This window comes from Athene cunicularia (genome assembly GCF_003259725.1).
Source record: "Athene cunicularia isolate RWA chromosome 12 unlocalized genomic scaffold, athCun1 chr12_part1, whole genome shotgun sequence".
NCBI lineage: Eukaryota > Metazoa > Chordata > Aves > Strigiformes > Strigidae > Athene > Athene cunicularia.
In genome coordinates, this window is record NW_020799116.1 from 23,975,697 (window position 1) to 23,990,543 (window position 14,847).

Sequence of the window (14,847 nt, forward strand, 5' to 3'; positions counted from 1 at the left end):
TGCTCTCAACCAGCAAGCTTGTGAAATTTCAGCAGAAATCCTACCACAAAACAGTATTACTGTCTGGGGTCAGGAAGCTGGGTACAGAACCATGAACAAATGGACCCTGACACTACACAGAACGAAAGAAACCTTAATAGACATGGTCATCAGGGCAGGCAGCCTGGAACAATTCCACCTGGGTGGATTTATAGAGGAACACTTAAAAACCACCTCCATTCTAACCAAGCTTCGTTATCTCTCTTGCACATACTTAGAAACGACCTCATACATTCATGTTATAAGTCATTTTCATAATTGCAACAGCCTGTGTGGAACAGGAAATTTAACAAAATTGTGCAAAATTACAAGGCAATGCAATTACCTTCCATGGCTACAGCCGAGGCCTGTTTTAAATCAAGCTATTAAAAGGAAAATTGACTTTTTAGTGATATGCATGAAAACCATAAACCTTCATGTACCCAGAAGTCCAGCATCTACCCATCCACTTTTGCTTTAACATTACATAAAACACAGGAATAGACACCAAAGTTACTCTGCTCTTCTTCCTCTCTCAAAACATCTATTTCTAGCTAGTAGTACCAAAATAGAGAAGAAAATGGTTCACAGTTTATCAAAATGATAACTCTTTGGAGTATAGTCTCTTCACAAAACGAGTTTCTGACAACTCATTTGCACACACCTTACTGGATGCAAGGGCTGCAAAGCATCATGTTTTGCTCAACAGCTGCCTCAAGGAATTACAATACAGTAATATTAAGGGACTATCAAAGTTCCCTTCTTCCAGATTTCCCAAGGTCAGGTCAAAAGCAAAATCGAAGAGTTCATAAACTGAAATGCTATCTTGCTATTTGCTCAGCTTGATGCCCTCACTGATACACTGGAAAACACTTTACACTGCTGGACAAAGGTAAAATTAGCTTCCATCTATCTCTTCAGAAAGCTGATGAGACAGAGATCAAAAGCCATCCTTTGGTTTTAACCCTATTTGACACTAATCAAAACAAACCTCCACCCCAAACACACGCAACCTCAAATTCTATATAATCATTTATCTCTGGACCAAGTGGACATGAAACACTTCCCACGCTGGGTGCTCACAGTTATGTGGTGCAAGGGCAGTGCACCCCACAAGGCAGCAAGGAGCACACACCGAGTCCAGAGAAATGTGCCACATCATTCAGATGCTGATTATTGCTTATTAACAATTACCTGCTGCCGAAGCTGCTGGGAAGCTGCAGATCAGATGAAACCCCAACAAGTTTTCTCTTGTCAAGCTGCCACCCCCTACCAGCCATACCAATACTTGTGGGCCTTCAGCCCTCCTCCCCCAAATACACTAGGAAATGTTGCCCAAAGGCTAATTATGGCACCCTGGAAGACAATAGAAAAATTTACCATAATGAGCTGATGAAGGTTTACCAAAATAAGGATGATCAACCAAAATGTTATTAAATCAACTTTCATGTTTGCAACATTACTTACATCAGCATACTCAAACACGTGTTATCATATTCTTAAATAGCCGAAAAAAATATAATTGCTAAAAATTAAGATTTCTACAAATTTAATCTTTAGTCAATGATGTCTTAAAATCTCAAGAATTCAAAACTCCCCATGGTAATTACGAATGGGAAAAGGAATTTGGACAGCAAACAGATGAGGCAGACTCATGCAGTAACTGAGATGTTAATGGTCAAAAAAACAGCTCACTTCAAATGAAGTCATGGATCAAACTGCATTTAATTCAGGTTTAAAGTACCAATTTCCAAAAGACAGACTCAGTAAAAGGTGAAGTTTCCTCTAGGTTTGATGATTACCCAGATTCAACTGTGTATGTTGCAGGAGGAATTTGATCTTAATCATCTTATAGATGAGCAGATAGCCTTTGCATGCAACCCACACTGAAACAGACATTCATCTAAAACTCCAAGCTTTGAGAAGAAAGTATTACTGGTTCCTTTAAGGTTAGCATACTTGTTAAGGTATCAAGTACTTCTTAATAAGATTGATAAGATTTTAAACATAACCTTTTTCAAAAAGTTCCTTCATGTGCAGATGTTCACTGATCCCATGATATGTGAAGAATCTCTGAAACACACTTCTTGGAGTTTCAAATGCTATGCTTCTCTCAGAATAGCTGTTGCAATACGGGAAATGAAAAAAATTATCTCAGTCATGCTCAAAATCAAAACTCTAGGCCTTGTGGAACTTCAGAACAGTGCTGCTTTGTTTGTGTCTTTCTTTGATCTGTCACTCCAGATGTCTAACTTAGCCAGAAGCAAGTCCTAAAAAAAAATCCTAAAAATCATTACATTCACCCAAAGTATGGTGGTTACAATTTCCTGTTTTCTGGGACTTCCTGAACAAGACTGCTGAAAACAAAATATTAACAAGTCTACAAGGAGTTTGGCATAGAGCAAAATACTAGAATGCCACTACCAAAAAAAAAAAAAAAAGCTAGGGAGAGCTCTTTCTGAGCTAGAGCAAAACCAGTACAATCTCAAATCCTCTACTGACTTCTGCAAAAAGAGCTGGTGTCCCTTAAGGCCTTCTAAGATACGACACTAGTCCACATGCTGCAAAGGGGCTGCTATGGGTTCCAGTGAAAGCCAAAACGTTTACAGTAACACTGGAGGCTGCCTTGTGCAGATGCTCCAGTCTGTAGTTGTCTTCTTACCTAGTGTGCCAGTCAAGGCACACACTGACCAGAGCAAGAATGGAAAGAAAAAGTCTCAGAGCTGCTTAAAGCAGGTGCACTGACAAGGAAAGAGTCACAGACACCCCCCGAGATGTTACAGAGGAACAAAGAGCAGAAATAAATCTTCCTCTTACTGCGTCAAAATAACGGGGAGGTTCCTGTGCCATGAAAGAACACACCCAAGAAAACAGAAAATAACAAAAATATGTCAGTGAATGAGTTCTGTTTGTAAATTGTCATCTAAAACTGAACTAAAATGTTCACCATTTAAAGAAGGGGGGGAGCAGTGAAAGAAAACTGCTTATACATGATTTGAAGGATTAAGAAAAAGGAAGGAAAATCTTAAAGAGGCTTATGGCTCCACAATACAAATCAGCTTCTGGACAGTATGTGTCATCCTAGTAACATGAAAAATTATTTTATTCCTTCAGATTAAAAAAAATAATAACAATAATACTTCGGCCTATAACAAACATGAAAACCTTTTTTTTTTTCCCCTCCACAAAAATGTTTTGCTAGTGTAATTCTTGAGCCTAAACAGAAGTAAAAATGATCTTTTGATCTTTTCAAAGAAAAACCTACCATTTTGCTTTTTTTCTCCTTTAGTCAGCTTATCTCACATTGGTTGGTTGCTATGATAAAATCAGTTAAGAATTAACAAAAGAAAAACCCAACATATTCTACAACATTTATCAGAAACCAAGGTCAGATTTTCAACGAGATGCAGGTACTTGCTTAACCAGTTTATACATCGCCTAGAGCCAATTACTGGGCACTATCATACGGAGCCAACCCCACTGAGCTTGCTAATGCCTCTTCATGCACAGTACAATAAAGGACCATTTCGTCCTTTTTGAAACAAGGTGTCTACTAGTTCTGCTGAAATACACAGCTTATTCTCTGAAAAAAAATCTCACATACTGACTGCTAACCCCAATCGGTCATGAGTTACTGAACAGCCATCTCAGCAGCAGCAGGGAACTATTAGTGATTTTAATGTCTATTCTGCAACTGCTTAAAAGTTGCATTTAAATATATTTATGATGTAAAAGCATTGCAAATTTCAGTACATCCTTCTTAGTCTACAAAAGTCCTAACAAGGGTGCAAAAGAAACCCCACACAGAACAGTAAATTGCTTTTAACACTTTTAAATGAATTGGGTATGCCAAGGGTATTTTCAACCTCCAAGTGGCTTTAACACTGTGCTCAAGTTGCATCACCTGACTGAAATACAGTTCCTTGGAGGGAGCTGGGGACTCCCCATGCATCCCCCCATCATCTCCTGGACAGGTTAAGGCTGCAGTTTGCAAGGTGAAGCTCACTATTTTAACACACCTTCCTTCTCTGCAGCGTTCAGGGAAGTTATCACACCTCTCTTCTTCAGCACGTCAAAAATGTCAAACCTTTCTTCAATAAACGTAAGTTTTGGGTGTTTCTAAAATTTTTCTCTGTCTGTAGGTAGAGAGAAGGACAGATGCAGTCTAAACAATGGGTTTTTTTCTTCCTGGTCTTGGGGTTTTTTTGCATTACAGTATTTACAAAATCCTTAGGTGCTCTATAGTCACATACATGTGGTACTATATATGAGAGCACATGTTCACTGTTGAGAAGCAGGATGCTCCTATCCACCAAACTGTACACATCCACCAAAGGACAGCAAGGGGGAAAAAAAAAAAGACTAAAATGTAGTGTGGTAAATCACCTGTAACTGCTGGGGACATAACAAACACTGTCCTTTTAGGATTCATACCATTTTTCAAAATGTTGGGTAACTGGATGCCTTTGCTACTAATAAAAGTTACTACTTGCCTTCTTTTATAATGCATGATAGTAACGATGCCTAGCCCTGGCATCCCCAGCTGAGGATAGGCTTGTTTCAAAAAGCCTTCATGGACACACATTACAAAGAGCATCCAGATTACACACCATCCAGCCTACAAGCTTCAGCTTGCTTTGGACACGACAAGACTCTAGCACTGCAGTTTTCAAAATTACATACTTTAGAGGCTACGACTTAATTTTTTCTCCACTACAGAGAGACTAAACCCAAGGATGCCCAACCTTCCTTTGTTCTCCAAAGCACTCTCTTTGAGAAGACTTCTTTGTACTGTAGGTTATTTTGCTGTCTTGAGGGGTCAGATCCCTTTATTAACATAAATATGGAGCTAGCAAAGTCAATATAGTTATATGCTCTCTGCTTGTCACAGATTCCCAGTCAGCATTAGATGTTTGATATACAAGCTCTGGATAAGATCAACAGTGTACAAAATCGTAAGTTTCTTGCAGATATTTCTTGCTATTGATACTTAATTTTGAGGATTCTCTGCTTATTCCACAAACCTGGTATGACAATAACACAAAAATAGAGACTTAAAAAAAAAAAAAGTCAAAGAAAAAGAAATGCTATATTCGTGTGAATGTTTAACCACAAATCCTTTAACTGAAGGAGTCAAGATGTTAATAATTTATTTGCAGTAAAGAAATTAGCATTTTATATCCCTCTTAGAATGAAAGTTATGTGCATTTCTGGAGGGACTACAGATTTGCTTTTATCAAATAATTAACAAATAAAAAAGAAGACACAAGTATTTCAATAAAAGTATAAACCATAGTACATTGCTACAGAATCATATCTCCAGGATAAAAATACCAGTAAGACATTGGCTATTTTTGCACATAAAACACAGTAATGACACGTGAGTGTAGAAGCAAAGGTCAATATATTTTGGAAAAGCTATTAAAGTTCAGGCTTTGGGGCTTAAGATGGTATCTAGTCATTAGGATTGCTACCTTGTGCTGATAGTATAATTCTACATCTTCCTAATGCCTTTTTGGAGATGCTGGTCATCAGCAGAAACACACTGAACTGAAGATATGACGAATCTGATTCAATATGACAATTTATTCATACTCCCTTACCACCTCCCACATTTTTTTTTTTTTTTTTTTTTGGTCAGTGACCAGCTGCTCTTAAAATCTCATAGCCAAGTGCAATTCAAAATCAAAAACCCAAAATACAAACAAGAGATAAGAGGAGAAATGTTTTAATCAATCCACCCATCCTGCAGAGCCCGTGGTGACAACAGCTGCCAAAGGGCATCGTCTGCATGAAAAGTCTCCTGCTCAGTCCTCACCTCTCTGCAGCCTCCGGACTCTCTGGTCCTCCTCCTCATTTTGTGATTTGGGGGAGTTTGATCAGTACCGGGAAGTTTTACCCTCAGAAGTGCAGACTGCAGCTTAAGAACTGTGTGTAAACCCAACTTGCAATTTGAGTTGAAAGATGCCTCTCGACCTTACTCTGAAAAGCCTTCCTCATCAGGAGAGCTGGCCAGGTAACACACAAGCTACAGTTACCTCTGCAAGCAATTTTCAAATGCTACCATGCAATACTGTTATTCTCCTCCCGCTATGTGAAAATCCCATGTTTTCAAATTTTGCTCCTAGCAACACCACTTCATTTTAATTATCAATAGGTCTCATCGACATTAAACTAATCAGGATATGTTAGTATGCATCAGAAGATTAATTAGCACTAAAAGCCACTCAAATTTTTGTTCATGTTTCTGCACTGTCAGTCTGAATTTAATTACAAAATGTTAGCACCAGTTCAGCTCCTAATTCTTATGCTTATCAGATTCAAAATAAAAGATGTTTTTCGTGGCTTCACCAGGCATTGCACATTTTTCATAACAACAAATTCATTATGATCATACTGATCTAAAACAGCAAAGTGTAAAAACACTGAAGAGACTGACACCTCTTTACACAGAGCAAGGAATTTAACAAAAGGAGGTATATTCCTCTTGTGCATTATATTCATATATTTTTATTTAAAATTTTCTTGTAAAGTGGCCATTCATGCATTCTTCAAGTTAATACACCAGTACTTTGACTAACAGGTTCTCAGCAGTCGTTAAATGAACACACTAGATTGAATCAAAAGCCTAAAGCTGCAGTGACACAAGCATTTTCATGTGCTCCGATAAACATCATAATCCTTTGAGCACAACCTAATCCTGCACTCCCACTGACTCAGTCCCTCCAGGCTCTCAGCTCCCTCAGCTGGGTGACAAGGACTGACAGCAGCGTTGGCATGATGGAGGGGATGGACAGACAGACGGATGGATAGATGGAGGTGCACGGACCGGGGCCAGAAGATGCTCATCCCTCCTTCCAACAGCAGCCAGCTCAGCTGCTCCACTGAGAGAGAAGTTCCTAATGCCAGCAAGGAGCTCCTTCACATTTCTTCTAAATCCTCCAGTAACTTTGACTGGAGCCTTGCTTCATTTCACAGACCTCACTGCTGTTAAACCCTTAGCAGCACCACAGAAGCTGCAGCCCAAACAGAAAAGGCACTTTGTGCCATTGTAGCAATAGAAGAAAGTGTCCTACAGGGGTTGATGTTTTTTAAGAGACTGAAATTTTAGAAGAATAAAGAAAAGAAAATTTCCAAAAATACCCATGAGTTTTTGATTCCAGAATACAAGGTTCAGATGACTTCTGGGTCTTGTGCTGCATGAATTATTTCCATGCAGGCTCCTATTTGCTCTCCTCGGAGATATGAGGGCAGCATGATAGAGAAGTCAGTGGTACAGTTTCCCTGCCCAAACGACCAGCCATAGCAGACCAGAAGGGATGCTCTGGCAGTGCCAGAGAAGAACAAGCCAGGAGAGACAGGCTGGCAGCAGTGTGGTCAAACTCTGGTGCTCCTTTGCTTCCATTCGAGCTGAGCCAGCGTGATCATCAGATTTACATGAGATTTAACAAGGTTTCAGGCTCAGCAGGAAGAAATGCAAATGCTTTATAAGATCACAATGTTCTTCTCCTCACAGATTAGAGGGACATTCCACAGATGATTTAGAGGGATTTTTTTAAATGGTACAAACACACTGGAGCCTATATTTAAAATATATTGCTTAAGTGCAGTGCCACTGGGATGAAAAGATTTGATGATAAAAGTCTAATTTAGCCTGTCAGCTTAGTTAGCTAGACGCTTAAACTGTATTAACTTGCACAGTCCAGACGGCTAACTGCAATTGTGCCTAAATCAATAGCTAAGCATCAACTTTGCATACTGTTACAAGAGCTAGTAGCCACATGTTGGCCATACTAGACACAGCTGGGAAGGGGCTGTAGCCTCCTCTCCTCCCTCAATAAATACTCTTTTGGCATCACACACACACACACAAAAAAAAAAATATCTAAGGCAGTGGAAATGGCTCTGAGCCATGTAAGAGGCATTACATTTAAAATCACCAGCTCTTGGCTTCTTTTGTTTACAGGCGTGATAGGATGCTCTTACAGACTAAACCAAGGAGTCTAGAGGCTCCGGAAGGGATTACTGAAGCTGAGAGTTTGGCTTCAGGTGTGGAAATTGCTGAAGCAGGTAAGAATCAGTTTGCTTTCAAAGGGAATTCATGTGAAAAGGTGTTAACATGATAGCTCTTGAGTCAGGAGATTTAGAAACGCACGCAAGATACAGTATGAGGAACATCGACAGCATCAGTTTCTTCCAACACCCTCTTCCCTGCCCTTGCAGATCACGGCTCAGGTGTGTCAGACAGCTGCTCCTCTGCCCACTCTCTCCTCGGCAAGGCTAACAGCCTCACCAGCAAGTCAATCTGGAATTTATTCTCAGCCATTTCAATTCTTGCCCTTCTGCTCCCTCATTCCACAATTAATCTTAGACTCATTAGCAAGTGTTAGAATCGGGACCACCTTAATAAGCACAGGCAAATCAGACAGCATGAGCTAAGCAAGTGCAGGCAGCAGCAGTAAAAGCAGAGTCTTCATTAAACATCCATCCCCAGGTACAGAAGTTCAAGCTGACAGCTGCTTGGAGAAAAAACAAATAAAACCCAAACACACAATGCAAAAATTACAGCAAAAAAAAATAGTTTGAAGATTGCACTGCAAAACAACCTAGTCATGCTTTTTCTGTGGGTTTTTTTAATGCAAAAAAAAAAAAAGGTAATAGCTAGATACTTCAAGTCTAGAAAAGTGCTATTTGTGGATTTTTTTTTTCCTAAATAAAGAAACTAGACATTTCTTTAGACACTTGTACCTGTGCTCCTTTGGCAGTGATTCTCACTAGTCTCAGATAGTCAAACTGCATTCTTAATTTCAAAGTTTTCATGATATAGACACCTGCCCACACTAAAGCCATCCCTTTGTTTCATAAAGGCCACACACCAGGTATGAAGCAGCAATTATTTCTGCATACTTTTGAGCCAAGGCCAAATTTCTTGGGTTGCCCCATCCTGTTACCCCATTGTCAAGATAAAATTTGAGGCAGCTCCTATCCTCTTTATGGTATACAGATAAAACATGTTAAGGAGGGGAAAAGGTTGCTCTCTGTCTTTTAAAAACACCTACTTAACATATCAACCCACAGAACTGCCCCACTACCATCATGGGGATAGAGAAACACTTTTGCTCAAGTACAAAAAAGAGAAAAGCAACCATCAGGTATTTTAAACTCCCCCTAGATTCACCACATCCTTCATCAGTCCTGCTGAAATGATACCTTCAGACCAGTAGGGACTACACAATCTGGAAAAACGTTAAGACCTTTCCCCACACAAAAGGTAGGCTGGTAAGGCAAGCCATGCAGGGCCACCACTGGGAGCAGCCATCAGCCTTGATGGCAAAGGCAACCCTGCAGACCCCACATCACCTGCCCTGAAAATTGCAAACAGACCAGCCTGCAAATGGTTTGGGCTATCCTGCATAATTCATAAAAGCTTCCCCATGATTTGTTACCATTAAGCCAGGCACTGCTAGCCAGTAGCGCTGTGGTGGTGTAAAGATAAAAAAATTGGTCACTGATTCAACACTGTACTGTTCCACCTGCAACAAATACACCCATACACAGACTGCGAGGGACTGTATTAGGTATAACACTCCACTAAACAGGGGTAAGTAATGAAACACATTTTAAGAAAAGGCTTCTGGGTTTCATGCAAGGTAAGAGATTTCAGGAGCATCAAGAATCTCTGAGATGGTACAGGGAAGAAAAATATGACAGCTCAAGTCAACAAATTCATGCTGCAGATTTTAGTACCTCAGGTCTATTCTCTGAGAGAAGACCTGCATAATCAACACTTGCATTAAACTACAGAAAGGTCTCATTTACTGCAATGTACACACATAACACTAGGTAAGGATTTACACATACATCTTAGACTTCTGCTCTCAGAAAATGCTCAGAAGATGGAACAAGTGAAGTGACAAGTAATTTACTGAGGCTTTTTACGCTACCTGTAAAATTTCTATGCTCTTTCTCATCCTGGAAGTTCAACTCTCACAAAAAGGAGGATGTGTTACAGCCCATTTTTCATGATGGAAACTGAGACACAAAGAGGTTAAAGGCCTTACCACCATCAATCAACATGAGAGAAGGAATAAACCCAACACCTGCAGAGTCTCCTGACCAGACAAGCTTCAACTTCATTACTCTGCCTCCCTACAAGCAAATACCTGCATTGACAATGTATTCCTGTGGGCACACTTTACTGCACAGTAATATCTAGCTATCCTGCCCATGTCTCTTCACCACAGAACAGAACAGACAGTGTGTAACGTGCAGAAATGATGATATATCAAGGCATCTGTGAGGAAGCATCAAACAGGTTTCTTCAAAATTAAATCAATACACTTAAAAAAACCAAAACCAAAACAAACTCAGAATAAAAACAGAGGGGAATGAGTGACCTGACAATAAAAGTAGTAACATACAAGGTACATGGCAATCCAAATTTGGTTGCAAACCAAAAAAGCACTTTCCAAAATAGCTTGATAAAGAGTTTCAGGAAAAAAAAAAAAAATCCTACACTCACTCCCTCTTGTGCAACCTAGTTCAGCCCTATCTTTTAATTTGGGTTTTTTTTTTAATCTTCCTTGCTCATCAGATTGTATGCTGAAAAATAGAGAATGAATTAGAGAACGATGCCAGGAGGATGATTGCACTTCAGAGGTCAGAAGGCTGGTCAATAATGTATCAACACCAATTTACATAAAACAAGATCAACCAACACAAATCTAACCCAAAATCAGCACAGATACCAAGATCTACACTAGAAAAGGAAAGAGTGGGCCAAAAGGAATGGAGAGAAAAATCCTCCTACGCTGGTCATGCTTAGGTACTGCCTTTTCCCAACCCTGCCAGCTGCAGGAACAGAGGAAATCCACAAGCTTTGTCTGTCCTGTCTAAAAAGATCAGAACTTCCCTGTCCTCACACCAATTTCATCCATCCCAAAGACTAAAGGAAACATGCCTCAGGTAGAAAAAAAAAAACCAAACAACAGAAAACAAAACACACATAAAAACAAAAACAAAAACACCACAAAAAAACACCACAACAAACCAAAAAAAATCCCAACAAATCAGCCACTCTTGTTCATAAAACTGCTTGTTAATATTAAATATGCAATCTAATTTTTGCAATTGCTTCCCTTCAGACAATCTTTGCTAAGTAAGAAAGCTAAATATTAGCAGTGAACAGGAGACTGGTTTTATTACCAGCTCTTCAATGAATTTCTCCTGTGACAGTTTGGATAGCCATTTCATCACTTTTTGCTTCACTTTCCTGACCTACAGTAGGGAAACAACACTCCCAATGCCCTGTGAAGTACAGGGTAGTAGTAAATCTAGAAAAAAGGAGGGCAGGAACACAATAAACAAGTTTTGGCTTTATACTTCACCTACTGCACTTTTTCATTATATGAAGAAGCAGGTGAAGCCAATCTAAGCACTAGTCCAAAAATGTACTTATCTCAAGAAGAGATTTATACAGTCAAAACTGAAGGAAGGACATAACGCATCTGTGATAATTCCCAGGCACTTTTATACTTTTCAGCAGTTTTCAAAGGCAATCCTCCCATTAGGAAGTCTTCTTCATTTAACTTCGTTAAAAACTCAATTTGCCAGGAACAGCACTTATTTGTGGACTTCATAATGAACATGAGAAGCTTCTGCTCACTCATGAGTTGCACCCTGAGTCTTAACTAGTATTTCCCACATATTTCCATAAGATCACAGCACTGGCCAAGGGCCATCTCTTCAGAAGCATAACATACAGAATGAACACATTTATGTTACTACATTCAGAATCACATGACAGAATGGAAAGTGATTACATAAGGAGTGCTTTTTTCATTCCAATTTGAACTTCTGTCCCGCAAACAGCACTATGACACTCATGAAAACCCATGCCTTTCTGCTATTCACCAGCCTCCCTAATTCCTCAGACAATTATTTCAATAACCAATGTTCTGAGATTAAAAGGTGATCTTCAAAAGTATAAGAAGGGTTTGAAAAACATAATGAAAACAGGATCAATCTGACACCATAAAGTATGCTGGCAGCAAACGACACAACTCCGGCCCAACAGTGAATGCCCTTGAGTCAGGCGGCCTCATCACAGCAGGCTCTAATTAAGCATTGTCAGTTAGAAGTGAGAGATGGGGCATGACTGACTGACTAGGCCTACAAACCCAACTTTGCACATTCTTCTCCTTTAACCTTTTCATAAAGGAATTGTGTGGGAAAATAGGACACCAGTGTCCCTCATGCTCATTTCTGCTCAAGTGAAGCCTACATCATCTGTATATGTCCCCAGTGCTGTTAACTCAGCCAAGAAGCACATTTCTCCCAATTTTCCAGACCATGCATCTAGCCACACATGATGCTGAAATGTCAAGCAGAGAGGGGTAGTCTTTAATAAATGCCATGCTGCCCTTTTCTCTGCAGTGAAACACTGCTATATGAAGCTAATTGCACTCAACAGATGAACCAACATGAGGCATTAACCCTTGCTGTCACTCACCCAGAGATGTTTAATGTCTGCTTCAGTCCTTGTTATCTCTGTCACACAACCATGTATGGTGCACCACCACAGACTGGAACATGCACAATGTATTCCTCTAAGAGGCATGTCGAGAAGAAAAGGAATTAGTTTAAATCACTGAATAGAAAAGCAGGCATAGGCACAAAAGAAAGGTGATATAAGAGAACTTGCCTGAAAATCCCTTGTCTTTCTCAATGAAGTTTGAAAAGCAAACTGATGCCCATGTTTGTGCGTGCACCAGGAGAGCAGTATCACGTACATACCATTACTAGAGTAAATGCACAAGAGAGGTACTTGTTCACAATTTGGGAGCATTCTAGCAGATGTGTTTTAGCTGCTTCTCTGCTGAAAATCTAGCAGGATCTGCAGAAACTGTCCCTTTTAGGAGGCTACCATTAGCTACTCTTCCAGTGAAAAAGGGGTTTATCTATGCAAAACTAAACAGAACCCAAACCCTCCATAAAAAGGTGCAGTTAATCAAGATGTCCTTTTTTTAAAATAAGGATAAAAGTCATGTGACAAAAAAAACCCCGAGGTATTTCCTTCAGTTGTACTTTACAACTCGGAGAGATTCAAGGCTTTTTCCCCTCAGAAGGCTTTTTATTGATTAGCAGAGAACACCACACATCCTATCCTCCTTCAGCCACAAGCACTGAAATGTGCTCAGGGTACACGTGCTCTCCTTTTGGTGTCTGTGAGCAAAGCCAGCCCTGCCAGTACTCATTACTGCCCACTATGACTTCCAAGGAGAGGTACTGGAGGGCTTGGAGTTAAAATCCAAAGGACATTAGTCACAAGGTATTTCATTCATTACTGTTACCTCCCACAGTGAGGGAGTCCCAACACACTTTTTTCATTTCACAGATCCTGCTATAAATCAGCATTTGTGTTTTCCCATAACGTGTTCTCTGTCACTCACAAGCACATGCGACTACTGACATCAAAAATACATTTATTGACAATGTGCAGCATTTCCTCAGCCCCCAGTATCCTGCCCTGGGGACAATTAGCAGGATGGTGCCCCCATGACCACATCAGAACCTGCTGCTGCCTCCACCATTAGACATCTTCCTGGGAAAGCCACCGGATGAGCGGCTGGCTTCAAAGCCTGCCTGCGATTAAGGGACTCACCAGCAGCTGCTCTAGTTGTTCTCAGCTACTGAAATGGGCAGTCATCCAACATTTGAGTTTTCTTAAGAAAAAAAAGAAAAAAAAAAAATCACTTTAACCGCAGCAGGGATTGAAAATTAAAAGGCTCCAAATGCATTTTGCTGAGCGTAGATTAGAGACGAGTGGGGGTTTTGGTGCGCATACATCTGTGTTTTCTTATAAAGAAAGAAAAAGAGAGCATGTGGGGTCAGGAAAGTGAAAAGGATCAATACAGAAGTCAACACCAAGAAGTCCTCCTTTCAGGATAATTTCAAGCCTAATGGGCGAAGGAAAAAAAAATTAAAAGCTACCTTGAGGCATCTTTCTATCCTCTGCATCATAACAGATCCATGAACTAATGGTCTTGTCTGCTGTAAGCAAACATCTGCACAGCTAAAGACCAAACCTCAAAGAAAAGGAAGATGCTGCCATAGATGTAGATGTTCAGTAGCATTAACTCCTTATCCTGCACATCAGCACTATTCAGTGGTTTAAGAGAAAGGAGACTATGGACTTCTACTTAACAGCACAAAGGGTGCCCTTCACTACCCACTGGGGTACCAAAGCACAGCTAAAACTCACTCTTTCCAAAAATCACATTGCAGTAATTTTGAACACCAATTGCTGACTTTTAAACCCTTCTGCTAAATTTGATGGAATGTTTTATTTATACAGGCCAGTTCACAACGTCTGATCCTGTTAAGCAGGCCATAGGGCCTTTATTATCCCCTGCATATGAATCAAGAAGTGACTGCAAATAGATTATGAACAGTAGCGTCCTGTTAGACTGCTGCTGTTCTGCAGGTGCTCGAGCTGAGCAACTATCAGGACTAGCATAAAAAATGATAGTGCAGAAATATGATATAGGTATTATCTAAAATGAAGTCATTTTTAAAAACTGAAAACCAAGATCAGTGATCTATAAATACTACAGCAGATCTTTGGCAGCTGACCACAAAGTGTACATACCTAAAGCCTATCAACAGACTACAAATGTTAGGAAAAGCCCAATGTTAGCTCTTTACTTAAAACTCACTAAGATCATACTGAAATTACACACTTCATAAAGGACAATGTAGGGTTATCTTAAGTACATGCCTCACACAGGGTTTGTTATAAAAATTCATGAAGACACAGCTTTCATCAAG